The sequence below is a fragment of the Pleurodeles waltl genome, chromosome 7, assembly GCF_031143425.1.
Source record: "Pleurodeles waltl isolate 20211129_DDA chromosome 7, aPleWal1.hap1.20221129, whole genome shotgun sequence".
Lineage (NCBI taxonomy): Eukaryota > Metazoa > Chordata > Amphibia > Caudata > Salamandridae > Pleurodeles > Pleurodeles waltl.
Genome location: NC_090446.1, coordinates 1384885311 through 1384899479, shown reverse-complemented (window position 1 = coordinate 1384899479; position 14169 = coordinate 1384885311).

Genomic DNA, 14169 nt, shown 5'->3' with positions numbered 1-14169 from the left:
GCACAAATGAAGCACTTTTTTGTCATTTTAAAGTATGTTCGAAACAAAGATTTGAATAGGATCATAACAAATCAAGACACTTTACTTGGTCATGCACAAATGATAAACATTGTGAGAAACCGGATTTTTGATTGAGGAGTGTGATAGCCCTTTTTAAACAACAACCACAGTCCTTGTCAGGGTGAACTTGTCAGGATAACTAAATAAACCTGTCCTTAACCCCCTGGTAGTGTGGCAAAAGAGCAGTCAGGCTTAACTTAGAGGATCTGTGTTAAGTATTTATGTAGCACACAGATGGTAATAAAGTGAAAATGCACCTAAGAAAACTCCCACGTGAATTTAGAAACATACAGTAAACTTTCGTAAATAAAATGGGACCAAAAATGACAAAAATCCAATCAGTAGAACTGAAGATATTTAATTTCAAATTGCACCGTGAAGCAGAAAGTGCTAACTGTGGGTATCTTGTTAAGCTAGACTGGAGCAAAGTCTCAATTTCAGGCCGACCCCAATGAAGTGCACGTCAGATACAGGGAGTTAGTCCCACTGAAAAAGTTACCTTCTGAAAGTGCGGGACACAGAGTTAAAAACTTCAGGATTTCACTGGAGGAGCTCAACTGATGCCAACCAAGTATCCAACCAGGGAGGCACCTGCTGGTAGCATCAGGGCAGTCCTCTGAGATGCAAGGCAAGCCTCAAGCAGCAGGCCAGTCCTCTGAGAAACAAGGTAGGCCTCAAGCAGCAGGCTAGTCCTCTGAGAAACAATGCATGCCTTAAACAGCAGGGCAGTCCTCTGTAGTACAAGACAGCCATTCTGTAGTCTTCCCCACATCCAGGGGTGTACCAAACAGTAGGTTTGAGGGTCCACTAATTATACCTGGTGCCAGGTTTGAAGTGTAACAAACATATAGAATGTCCCCCCACAGATGGTTCTGGAGTTTCCTTCCTCCCTACCAAGGTCCCAAAGTGTCTGGGGTGGCAAAAACCTAGTGTAAGCTCTATGTTAGTGTGCTAAGGTAGCTCCTCCGAAATGGAAGTGGGGCATGGAACAGCTCTGCCCCTACCATTCTGGGAAGACAGCCTTCTCCCTGCTATACCCAGGTTCTATTGTTCACTGTCTGGGCCCAAGAAGCATTCCTGATGAAGGAGCAATTAACAGGCTTAGGCTCCTAGAAGGCCTCAGGAAATTTAGGGCAGGGAAATGCCAACTTTTTAAAAGTGGCATTTTCCAAATTATAACCTAAAATCCAACTTTACTATTAAAGAGGATTTAAAATTACAATTCATTTGAGTCCAAACATGATATTTCAACTTGTTCCCAATCACAAGGCATTGCAGTAGGGAAAATGTATTCAGAAAGTTTTTTACAATCAGAACATGTAAAACCTAAAAATGCATGTCCGACTTTTTAAATACAATGCACTCTGCCCTATGGCTACTTAAGGGCCTACCCTAGAGGTGACATATATGTATTAAAAAGGGGGGTTTAGGCCTGGCGAAAGGAATATTTTGCCAGATTTAACTGTCAGTTTAAAACTGCACACAGGCTGCAATTGCAGGCCTGAGACATGTTTTTAAAGGACTACTTAAGTGGGTGGCACAATAAATGCTGCAGGCCCACCAGTAGATTTACTTTAAGGGCTCTGGGTACATATATTACTACTTTACCAGGAACTTAGAAGTAAATTAATTATGCCACTTGGTTGTAAGCTACTTTTACCATGTTTTAAGGAGAGAGCACAAGCACTTTATCAATGATTAGCTGTGATAAATTGACCAGAGTCCTAAAAGCTAACAAAAATGGGTTACGAAAGCAGAAGAAGTAAAAGCAAAACATTTGAGGGAGAACCTGCAGAGAGGGCCAAGTCCAACTTTCACTGAAACCTGATTTCCCCTCTTTATCATTTATGTACAATACAGGTCTATTACTAAAACTGCATGTCTGTGCAAATTTGGAGGCCATTTCTGTGGATAATGTACTGCCTTTAAATAACAGTGTGCTACCACATGATGCTTTAGTTACATTAAAAAACTGTCTGCCTCATGTCCATTAAAGCTAGGTGTGTCACAAAAGTTTTTCATTCTACAAATGGGGCCATGGTTCTAAAAAGTTTGGGAAGGGCTTTCCTAGAAGATCATTTGCATTGGCTCTAGTTTCTCCCAACCAGTATTTAGACTTGAATAGATGTGAAACGCCTCTCAAACTAACAGCTGACCTGAATGGGAGAGATGACTCATCTGAACCCCCCAGAATACGCAGGATTCTGTGGGTACCCTAGTGGACATTACACTGCCAAAGTCTGTGGGAGAACACTAAGATTAACATAGTGTGTTGCCCACACACACTCCAGCCCTCAGAGCCCAAGTGGGCTTTTGCCATCTTGAAAAAGTAGGCAAGGTTGGTCCCTGGAACGTTTACTCAGCTGGTTAGGGCGTGCCCAGGAGTCATTTCCATCTACTAACTAGTGGCAGGTATACATGTGGCACCCTCAGCCTCCCATTTGAGAACACTTCTTTGAAGAGGACTAGACCTGCTGTGTGTGAACAGAGAGAAACACTGAAGGACTGAACCTGCTGCCTCTTGTACCAAGACAAAGAAGTGGACTCCAAGGGTCATAAGGTGGCCTTCTGTTGAAGCTACAGGGATACAACAATCTACGAGAGGCATTTTCCTGGAAGTACCCAGGTGCTTTGTGTTTTTGGTGCTATTTCTACTTAAAATTGTAAAAATGCATAACTCTGGTTCCCCGTATTGGACTTTTGTCATTTTAGTGTCATTTTGTTCATAACATTTTACTACGTTTTTCTAATTCAGTTTGGGATCTTTATTGGTTTGAACTTTATCACTGTTTTGGTACTGCATAAATACTTTACACATTTCCCTAAATTAAGCCTGTCTGTTCTGTGCCATAGTCTTCAGGGTGTTGAGCTCAGGTTTAGTGACTTTTACCGTGTCAACGTTTGTGATTATTTTGTTAGGTGGGTAGTCACTTGTCGTAAATAATAAAGCAATTTCTTACATGTCTGCAGCAGAAAGGGAACCAAAAAGGTGATTTGCCAAAGGCCACACAATTTGGGCAAGTGAGGAAGCTCTTTATTCTGAGGTGTGCAGTTTCACCACACAATACCACATTCCCTCCTCTTTGAGTTGTTATATTCCTTTCCCTGGTGAAGTGAAAAGGATGAACATATTGTCTGGTGTATTTGTATGATAGGTTAGAAGTGGCCAGGTCAGTATCAATTATTATTCCAGTGTGCACATTATCATGATGGGCACTGCTTCTTCTATCACAAGATTAATGTTTGTAAAGTGTTTTTAAATTCTTTTTGTTAGATTAATACATTTGTTCAGACGTATATAACTAGTGAGAAACTAAATTGTAATTTCTGTTGCACTTGAATTAAATATTGAGGTATTTAATCAACATTTGAAGTGCCTCTTTATTGGTCTATAAAATGTATTACTTTGTACAACAACACAGTTTTCATAAGCACTTTTCAATGTACTATTTGGACGTGCTTTTGAATAAAAGTGTTTAGGGTCACATTCATCCAATAGAGTGATTTGTTTACAATGTAGCACACTATTTGTGGGTAGATACCATACATGTAAAATGTGTTTAGTCAAGCGCATCGACAAACACAGATAATGCTTTGACACACATACACAGACACAAATGCACACCTGCCAAATATATGTGCATAGAAGCTCCAAACTATGGCCCTCATTCTGACCCTGGCGGTCCATGACCGCCAGAGCGGAGGGCAGCGGAAGCACCGCCAACATGCTGGCGGTGCTTCCGGGGCAATTCTGACCGCGGCCGTAAAGCCGCGGTCAGAAAAGGGGAACCGGCGGTTTCCCGCCGGTTTTCCCCTGCCCCAGGGAATCCTCCATGGCGGCGCTGCATGCAGCGCCGCCATGGGAATTCCGACCCCCTTCCCGCCATCCTGATCCTGGCGGTAAAAACCGCCAGGAACAGGATGGCGGGAACGGGTGTCGTGGGGCCCCTTGGGGCCCCTGCACTGCCCATGCCACAGGCATGGGCAGTGCAGGGGCCCCCTAATAGGGCCCCATAATGATTTTCAGTGTCTGCCTAGCAGACACTAAAAATCGCGACGGGTGCCACTGCACCCGTCGCACACCAGCAACTCCGCCGGCTCCATTCAGAGCCGGCTTCATCGTTGCTGGGGCTTTCCTGCTGGGCGGGCGGGCGGCCTTTTGGCGGTCGCCCGCCCGCCCAGCGGGAAAGTCAGAATGACCGCCGCGGTCATTTGACCGCGGTGCGGTCTTCTGGCGGTCTCCACCTGGCGGGCGGCGCACGCCGGGGTCGGAATGACCCCCTATATGTGATGCTATTAGCCAATATTGTGTTTTTGGCCAACAGCAATTCATGTGCTAGGATTTTTAAGCTTATACCTATTATGTTAAAAGTAAAACTACAAATCTAAGATTACAGAATCTGGGACAAAGAAACTAGAACAGGCTGAAAGTATAACACATGTAATGAGGCATGTGTCTTGCATTCTGACCAATAAAAATGTCTTAAGTAAGAATGTTATTTTTTTTAATTTACCCTGCTCCTCTTGAACAATTGCATAACCTGCGTTTACGTTTTACTGAACCATAGAGCATCCCAGGCAATAAATCACTGCAATGGGATGTGCAAAAGATGAGCGGCTATCTGAAACAAAATTACACAATCCACGCTCTGGCTCAAACTGTTTCTCTAAATGGTTCTATTTCTTTCTATTACTGGACAAATGAAAACATGAAATGCCAAAGGAATGATATTGTGCAGAAACAAAATCTCAATTCCAAAAGCATAAAGCTGTCAGCTTATTCAATTGCTTCACTGTCATTGCTTCACACATATGAAAGGGATTTCTCTTCAACCGGCGCATCTACCAGCAACCATGTTTTTTTTTGCATATTCTCAACACTTTTTTGTGGCCGATGTGGGAGGATTGTTCAATAAAGCTTTTAGTTTTAGTGCAATTATGGTGCATTATCTTCTGAGTAACAGCCCTTCTTCAAAGACTGCCAGCTCCTCCTGAGTACTGATAATAACGGTCAGATCCTTCCATGCACTGAAAGTGCAATGTCTGTTGTCTTTGGACATCTTCTTCTATTTCGTCTCTAAACATGCTGTGCTAATTATTTGGGGACACAGATCCTAAGTCATGGATGATGACCAGAATCTCCTCCACAATCCTGACTGCTTTGGGCAGAGCCCCTTTGACCACAAAGTTCCCAGTCTTATTAATTCTTACTGTCCGATTATGATCTGCTGTGGTGACAGGTCTTTCAGGCCAGGACATAAGGCGGGTACAATACTTCACCATGAATTGGTACTCTATTTACTGTCCACAATGTGGTACACAATGATTCTGGTCCACAATTAGATAGACTGTATTGCCACAGATATGAAAGTGGCAAGATCAACAGAGATCTGCAATGGCTTCCTTTTCTATCTGAGAATATCCCCACTCTTTGGCTATAAGAGCCCTGCTTTGATGATTAAGGCATGTAGACAACAAAGGGAAAGCTGGGTGAACAGTGGCAGCACCTACACAAGCAGTCTTGTACATCTGCAAACAGGCACAGGTAGGCTTGGCTAGAGACTGTGGAACATGGGCAGTTGGAGGCTGGGGCTAAGAAGGCACGTTCAGGCTCAACTGGGAAGAGAGTAAATCATAAATTGCTGGGCAAGATAAGGAGCAGCAGCAATATGGAACTGATGCCTTTAAACGACTTCAGTTACTGGGTTTGCATTGCCATAGTGTCTCACACTGAGCGTGTCCTTAGATCCTTGTTATTTCCCCCATTTATATCTATCTATGGGTTGATTCTCATCTTCTGAGATTCCTATGTATTTTTACAAGTTCTGTGACTTTGAAAGTAGAACACCAGTCGCTATTCACGGACCAGAGAAGAGCATCCAGGTGCTTCGAGAGTCCAGTCACAGTTTGTCTATTTGAACACTTGGGTAACACGAATGCCATCTTCTAAGGAAAGCATTATTGCCAATAATTACTTACCTGATTCGCTATCGCTGGTCACGTACTTGAGCTATTAAATGTTTACCTTATGTCAGATTTATGAGGTCCCAGCGTAGCTGTAATCTGTGTATTTTGTTGTTGCTGCTCAGGTTGCCAGAAATGATTGCTCTTCCACATCCTTTCTCCTTCATGTGGTGTATTTTGTTAATTAATAGACAGTATACAAATAAATAAATAATATGGAATTGTGCCTAGTTACTCCTTTTGTCACGAATTCTCATTCTTGCCATTTTTGTATCCATTTACTCATTAACAACACTCTGCCTGGCGCTATGTACCATAACACGATGACTGCACTTAGGTGGTCATCATGCATGACACGATACCACTTCCCATATAGACTCAAAACAGAAATAAAACCCTTCCACTCACACATCGTACACAGTGTAGCTTCCTATGTGTGTGGGTAAACAATTCAGTGCCTCTTAGTCGGGTAGTGAGTGCTACACAAATATCATAATACAACACAATACATGTACCATTCCTGTATTCCGCCCTGCTCGTTTTAATCCTGAGAGGTGAAAGCATTCCTGAAGACCAGACCACCCTGTGATGTACATTATTATCTACTTAAACAACATTCTGGGGTTTTTAGGTACTTCTGAAAAACATCTAACCCACACAAAAATTGTTTTAGGGATTGCGAAAGAACTCCTTGTATGTTAAATAAGTGTGTCTTGGAAACTGTTAGAAGTGGTGTTTCTGGTTGGCTAGGGTCTGCACCTAAGCCAGCCATCTCCTGCTGTGACTGGCAAGCTTTGGTTCGACTGTTATTTGTTGTTGCCGTCCAGCTGGTACATCATACTTTTCGTATGCCCTTGGCCTTCCAACTCATCAGATCTACCACCCATCATAACATTCAGACAAAATGATACTACACCTACAAACAGATGAAACCTCAGACACTGGGCTGGGTACCAGCACAGTTATCAAGGGACAGCAGGAGGCATTCAGTGGTTCTGCAGTGGTCCCCAGTGCTGAAACCTGACAGTTTGTGCAGCCTCAAAGTGGACCCATCTTAGAGTGGAATTCACGTGACGGCCGAAGCTGTTACTAACACCCATGGAGCTAGAGGTCTCTTGTCAGGAGCAAGCAATTTTGCTTATTAGATTGAACCAATAAACATCTAGGTCAAGTAACGTCACACCACTCGCCTTCCCACGAAACGACAACCCCTCAGCAAGTGCCTCATGGCAATGGATGAGGCCAGTAGTATGCTGGAGTGAATTCTAGTATTAGCCACTTCTGATTTGGCCTTAGCCCCTCTGGACACATTCTTCGGAGAGCCCCATAAGTTTCAAAATGTCCTGGCCTAATGTCAATTATATTCTTTTTAGCAAAACCTATAACAGTTCAGTAAAGATCCCAGTTAGATCACCCTTGTACTCTCGTACCTTGCTTAAGACAATTTGATGTAGGCTATGCCTTTTATTTTGATTGGTTGATTGAGACCCATTTTGTCCAGCTGGACACAATTCACAGCACTGTTTTTGGAAAGAGATGTACAATCTAATCTGCTCACACATTCATATTAATTCTCAAGCAAGGCAGCCAGGATCTAGTGAGCCACACCAGGGCATTTTCATCAACTGGTTTCAGAGGCGTCTTGGACAGACGAATCAGTGGCTGCAGCTTTTTATACGGGACTCCAAGGGGAGTAAGGATTCTTTATAGTTAGTAGTGAACAAACTGACCACATCCTCCTCCTTAATCGACATAGCACTGCAGATCGATGCCCAACAATGAGTCAAGAAACTACAGCGATAAAATTATCATTGTCGTATCAAACCACCTGAAAACACTGCAAATACTGATAATAATGAAGAACTCTTGAAAAAGGAGTATCATGAAAGACTTTGTACATTGAATAACGGGAACAACATAAAAAACAGGGCTTTGCTTTTACTCTGGAAAAATAGGACATTTGGTGAAAGCTTTCACACAGTTACAGGGAAATGAATCAGCTCGTCCCTGAATCATGGAGCTTGGACAGGTTCATGAATGACTGAAATGTCGGTTACAGACAGAGATCATTACTTTTTACAATTAATGATGACCACATCACAAGGGCCAGTCATGATTCTGCCTTTTGTGGACTCCGGGGCACCAGGATCATTTATGTACAATCTGTTCCAAACAAGTCAACATTTTTCATATTAATGCAAAAACAGAAAAGGAAGAAATTCAAGGAAACTGACAGGATTGTTCTCACATTGAGCTGTGTGTTTTAAGACTCTTCCTTTATACATTGCCACTCAGATGGAACGGTTAAACCAATCACTTGAACAGTATCTGCATTGTTTCCTATTGGATTGCATTAGCTACATTTTCCTAGATTAACTCCATGATTTCTTCTCTGGGCAGATCACTGTTTTTCTATTCAGATGGTTTTCATTCTCTGATGATCCTTCAGAGAGTGCCTCTGTTATCAGTGTCAGGAATAAGGGGATTTTGGGGACCTCTAAAAATGGTCACCATACAATCTATATTAGAAAGTTGGGAAGGCTATGACTGACCAGTTTATGGTGGCCTAGGAGTCAGGATCATCACTGGTGGGGATGGACAGGTGATTCCAGGTAATGAATGATAGCAGGGCTTCATTAAGCAGGCCAGTGCCTGGCAACTTTCCATGTTGTATTGGCTTTGTCACTATCACTATACCATTACTGCATCACTCGCCAGCTGTTTTGTTTCTCTTCTCAATTCCCTAACCTTCTTGCCTGAATTCTGACTTTATCTCTGGATTACAGTTTGATATTGTTTGCTTACTTGTTGCATGAACTCTGACTTGCCCAGGATTACGATTTGGTTACTGAACGATTGCATAAACTCTGACTTGCTGCTGGACAGTGTTTTAGTATCTGTTCCTGTGCTCCAGCTCCCTCCAAAAATTCCAGGTTCACTTTTGACTGAGGATTCCACTGTTGATGTTACCAGCTTTCTTCAAATGCGGCTTAGGTTCCCTGGTACCTGCCATTAGAAAGCCAATAAGCATTACCATTAATACCTTCTTTTCTAAGATCATTTCACAGTTTATGCACCATAGTAAGACTGTTTGTTTTTCATACCCTTAGTATAATCTGATATTCATTTTTGAAAACAACATTATGTAAGTGTTAGAAATAGGGTCTTTGATTGGCAGTCAGGTTACCCCCTGTCCAAGCAAGGACCCTCAATCTAGTCAGGGTAAGCCACACACACTCCAAATCATCCTGTGCCCACACTCTGATAGCTTGGCACTGAACAGTCAGGCTTAACTTAGAAGGCAATGTGTAAAGTATTAGTACAATAAATCAGGCAATAACACAGTAGAACACCACAAAAATACACCACACAGTGTTTAGAAAAATCTATCATATTTATCTGATAAGATGCAGGTCAAAACGATCAAGATTCAGTAAGTATACGTTGAAATATCACTGTAAAAATGATATAAAAGTGTCTTTGGTCTTTTAAAAAGCACAAGTGTCTCTTGCAAGCACAAAGTACCTGGTTTGTGTTCAAATTCTCCGCAAGGGACCGCAGAGGAGGAGTTGCGTGGAAAACGGGGAGGTGTGCGTCGATTTTTCCGGCACACACAGACGATGCGTCGTTGAGTTTTCACGCAGGGCAGGATTTGCGTCGATTTCCGGCACGTAGATTGGGATCCTCTTCGGGTTGTGGGGTATTCAGACGCCTGGGGACGATAAGTTGAAATCCTGGGCGTGCAGGACGAAGTCACAGGGGCTGCATTGATCCGGTGGGCGTTGGGTGGAAATTTCTGCCGCACAGCAGGTGCTGCATCGATTCCTCTCAGGAAGTTGGGCTGTGTTGTTCCAGCTCAGCTTTGCATCAATCCAGTGGGCTGTGCGGCGAATTTCCGGCTGCAACACTGGTGCTGCTTCGTTCTTCTCTTCGGGAAGTCAGGCTGCATCGATCCGGTTCAGCGTGCAGTGATTTTCTCACTGCGATGCAGGCTGTGCATCGTTTCTTGTAGGCTGTGCGTTGATTTTCGCTGCACAAGGAGTTCTTTTGCAGAAGTGAAGTCTTTTTGGTCCTGAGACTTCAGGGAACAGGAGGCAAGCTCTATCCAAGCCCTTGGAGAGCACTTCTCAGCAGGGCCAGAGGACAGCAAGACAGCGGGCAACAGCAGGACAGCAGTCCTTTGCAGAAAAGCAATCAGGTGATCCCTTTGTCCAGCCAGGCAGTTGCTCTTGGCAGGTTGCAGGTTCTAGTTCAGGGTTTGTTCTCCAGTGGTATCTTGTCCAGAGGTGTCTAAGTTGGTAGGGTCAGAGACCCTGCTTCAATGTCTAAATGTGCCTTTGAAGTGGGGGAGACTTCAAAGAGTGGCTTAGAAGTGCACAAGGTCTCCTTTCAGTTCCATCCTGTCTGCCAGGGTCCCAGTAAGGGGTGTGGCAGTCCTTTGTGTGAGGGAAGGCTACTGTCCTTTGACATGTAAGTGTGAGGCCCTCCACCCTCCCAGCCCAGGAAGACCCATTTAATATGCAGATGTATGCAAGTGTGACTGAGCATCCTGTGTTTGGGGTTGTCTGAGTGAATGCACGAGGGAGCTGTCAACTAAACCTAGCCAGACGTGGACTGGAAGGCACAGAAGGGTTTAAGTGTAGAGAAATGCCCACTTTCTAAAATTGGCATTTCTAGGATAGCAATATTAAATCCAACGTCACTAATAAGCAGGATTTTCTATTACCATTCTGGCCCTACTAAATATGACCTGGCTACTCCTTTCAGATCCGAATCTACCACTCAAACAGTGTATGAGGGTAGCCCTAATGCTATTCTATGAAAGGAACAGGCCTCACAGCAGTATAAAATTAATTTAGGAGTTTTACACTACCACGACATATAAAACACACATGTTCATGTCCTGCCTTTTATCTACATAGCACCCTGCTGTATGGGCTACGTAGGGCCTACCTTAGGGGTGACTTATATGTAGAAAAAGGGGAGTTTAAGACTTGGCAATTACTTTTAAATGCCAAGTCGAAGTGGCAGTGAGACTGCACACACAGGCCTTGCAATGGCAGGCCTGAGACATGGTTAGGGGGCTACTTATGTGGGTAGCACAACCAGTGCTGCAGCCCACTAACAGCGTTTAATTTACGGGCCCTGGGCACATGTAGCGCACTTGACTATGGACTTACAAGTAAATAAGTAAGCCAATTGGGTATGAGCCAATGTAACCATATTTTAAGGAGAGAGCACATGCACTTTAGCACTGATTAGCAGTGGTAAAGTGCACAGAGTCCTAAAGCCAGCAAAAATGAGGTCAGAAAATGAGAAGGAGGAAGGCAAAAAGTGTTGGGGTGATCCTGAAGAAAGGCCATTTCCAACAGTAAGTAAGAGAAACATGTGGTTGACAAGATCACAACACTCCAGCTGTCTCTTCTCTCACTTTCTCCCACCTCTTCTTCCCTCCACAGTTCAGTTCTGCTATTCATGTTTGCTCAGCACAGGCACAGCTTCATTTTGGGGAGTGGGACAGATAGCCTTCGGTTCCGATCAAGAGCTGCAAATCCTGCCAGGAAATTATACTCTTCTACATGCATTCTGAATACAGTCCCTTGCACATGCCATTACAGATATTCAGGAGGAATGATGGCTCGTTATAAACAAGCCTATTTATTTAGTCTTTGGAACCAACTTTCTCCCACCTCTGGAGATTCCAGGAATCCAGCTCTCAGTTCTGCCAGTTCCAATTTTACTGTAAAGACCATGTCAACTTCGGTATCCTGCCACTCCAAGGCATCAAATCTAGCATCAGCTGACAAATTTACAAGACACCCCTAAGGACTTCAGGCCTTTTTGGTTCAATGTAATTTGCATTTCCTAATATGTCCAAAATGACCAACTCAATCTTCTAAAAATGTCCTGGGTCATGAACCATTACAAATTCCAAAGTTCCTTCACACACTTCTCCTTAGGTTAATGGTGTGCCACCTATGCCCTTAATTGGTTCAGGAATGTATTTTATTCTTATTGAATTATCATGCACACACTACTTAAGGTCACTTTAATTTTATCATATTTGCCCAGGAAGTTTTAATGTGGACTACACTTTTAATCCTCAGTACCAAGTCCTTGTCTCCAGCAATGCACAAGCTTTTATAGACCAGTTTAAATCAGTGTTTGGAGGCAGATTACACAAGTAGCAAATTCTAGTTTATTAACTCTCTGACAGGGTTTGAAGGATATCATCACTTACATCAGCCAATCTATTCAATATTACAATCAGAATACGTGTGGATGGATGAGGCATTCGGCTGCTGCTTTTTATCAGAGGTTATGAGAAGAACGTAAGGATGCTCAGTTATTGGTAGTCATTGAACACATTAAAGGATTTTGTGTTTCAGACTGATCACAAGTAAGAAACGTGTGCTGTTGAAAGAAGCGGAAACTGGCATGGAGGGATTCCACATGCTTTAGCTGATTTTGTTCAAACTACTTCCACTGAAGAACCTGTACAGATCGACAAGCGTCTGTTAAAAGTAGAGAGTATTTTTTGCTGGAGGATAGTTTGGCCACTCCTTCCGGTCCAAAAGAGTGGTGGATATTACAATGCACGAGAATGGCACGCTGTTTTATGGATCTTCAAGTAATATCTGCATGATAATTCCATAAGAAGAAAAGTCCACACTGCCAAGATTTTCACTAAACCAAACGTAATGAGAGTTTATCATTTCCTCGGGATGAAGATGGGTGATAAAGGGAAAACTGCTTTCAATACTAAACACAAATATCTGGTCATGCCGTTTGTTTTCAATTTCTTTCAACATTTAGTAGATTACATCTTAAGAGATGTTTTGAACAGTTTTGTCATTATATACCAGGATGACACTCTAAGTTTCTCCCAAGATCTAAAAGTACATTGAAAATATGTACAAGAAGTACTATGACGTCTATTATCCCATTCCTTATATGTCAAACTATATAAATGCACCTTCAAAGTTCAATCAGTACATTTCATGGGCTTTGTCCTGTCAGATCCGTTTTAGGATCCGTATCAGTACGGATCCTAAAACAGTAGCTGTGGTGGCAGACTGGCCTAAACCTCACAATGTGAAGGAGCTACAGATGTTTTTACGGTTTGCTTATTTTTATCAACATTGTTGAGTGTCTGATCAATTGAAATCTACCTTCAATATGATTCCCATCCTAAGGCATGCTAATGAAAACCTACCATTTATCATTGAAAATGATGCCTTGGAGATCCAGGCCCTCATTACGAGTCTGGCGGTCCTAGACCCGCCAGACTCGGGGTGGTGGTTGGACCACCGCCAATGCGGCGGTCATGCCTCCACATTATGGCCATGGCGAACACGCCACGGTTGGACCGCCAGCACCACCACTTTTTTGCCAGCCGATGGCCGACTGTGCAGGTGGTCTTAATCCGCCGGGGCAGCACTGCCCTGGAGATTACGAGTCCCCTCTCTGTTGACTTTTACATGGTGCTTGCACTGCCATGCAAAAGCTGGCGCCAGGTAAAACGAGCCAGTGTCAATGTTGTAGGCTATTTCCCGCTGGCCCATCTTAGATTCATCATTCTAAGTTGAATAGGTGTCTGCGTTGACAGTTTTGCTATTCGCATCAACTTTATCTTACTCTGAGAGCTTGTATCAGGTTTTGCGGGACATTCAGCTTGTTAGGCTTCAGCAATGATTAAGCCTTTTAAAGGCTAAGTATTTGCTGTCCTTTGCTTGGCACACAATGACATATAACACGTCCACTATCCACAACCAGACTATTTTTGGATGTTCACTTTCCTCCCGTTCTTGACCTTGTGCCCTTACCCAAAATCCAATACCCTGTCCACAGGTTTCTGCTGATGGAGATGTTAGCAAAAGTTGGTTCCATGATCACCAACCTTGCAGGTAAGAGTTTGTGAGATCTCTTCACTTTCATACAACGCTTTCTATGATATTGCTAGTGTTCTGTAACATTTTAAAAAGCATAGGCTGCTCATTATCTGTACAATGCAGATATAACAACTGCCATCTGTCTCCTTCAAAGCTACAAAATACTTGTGATCCCAATACATTTATAGTTTCCATCATGACACCTTAGATGCAGGAACGATACAGACACAATGAAGGAGGAAGAGTGAGGTGA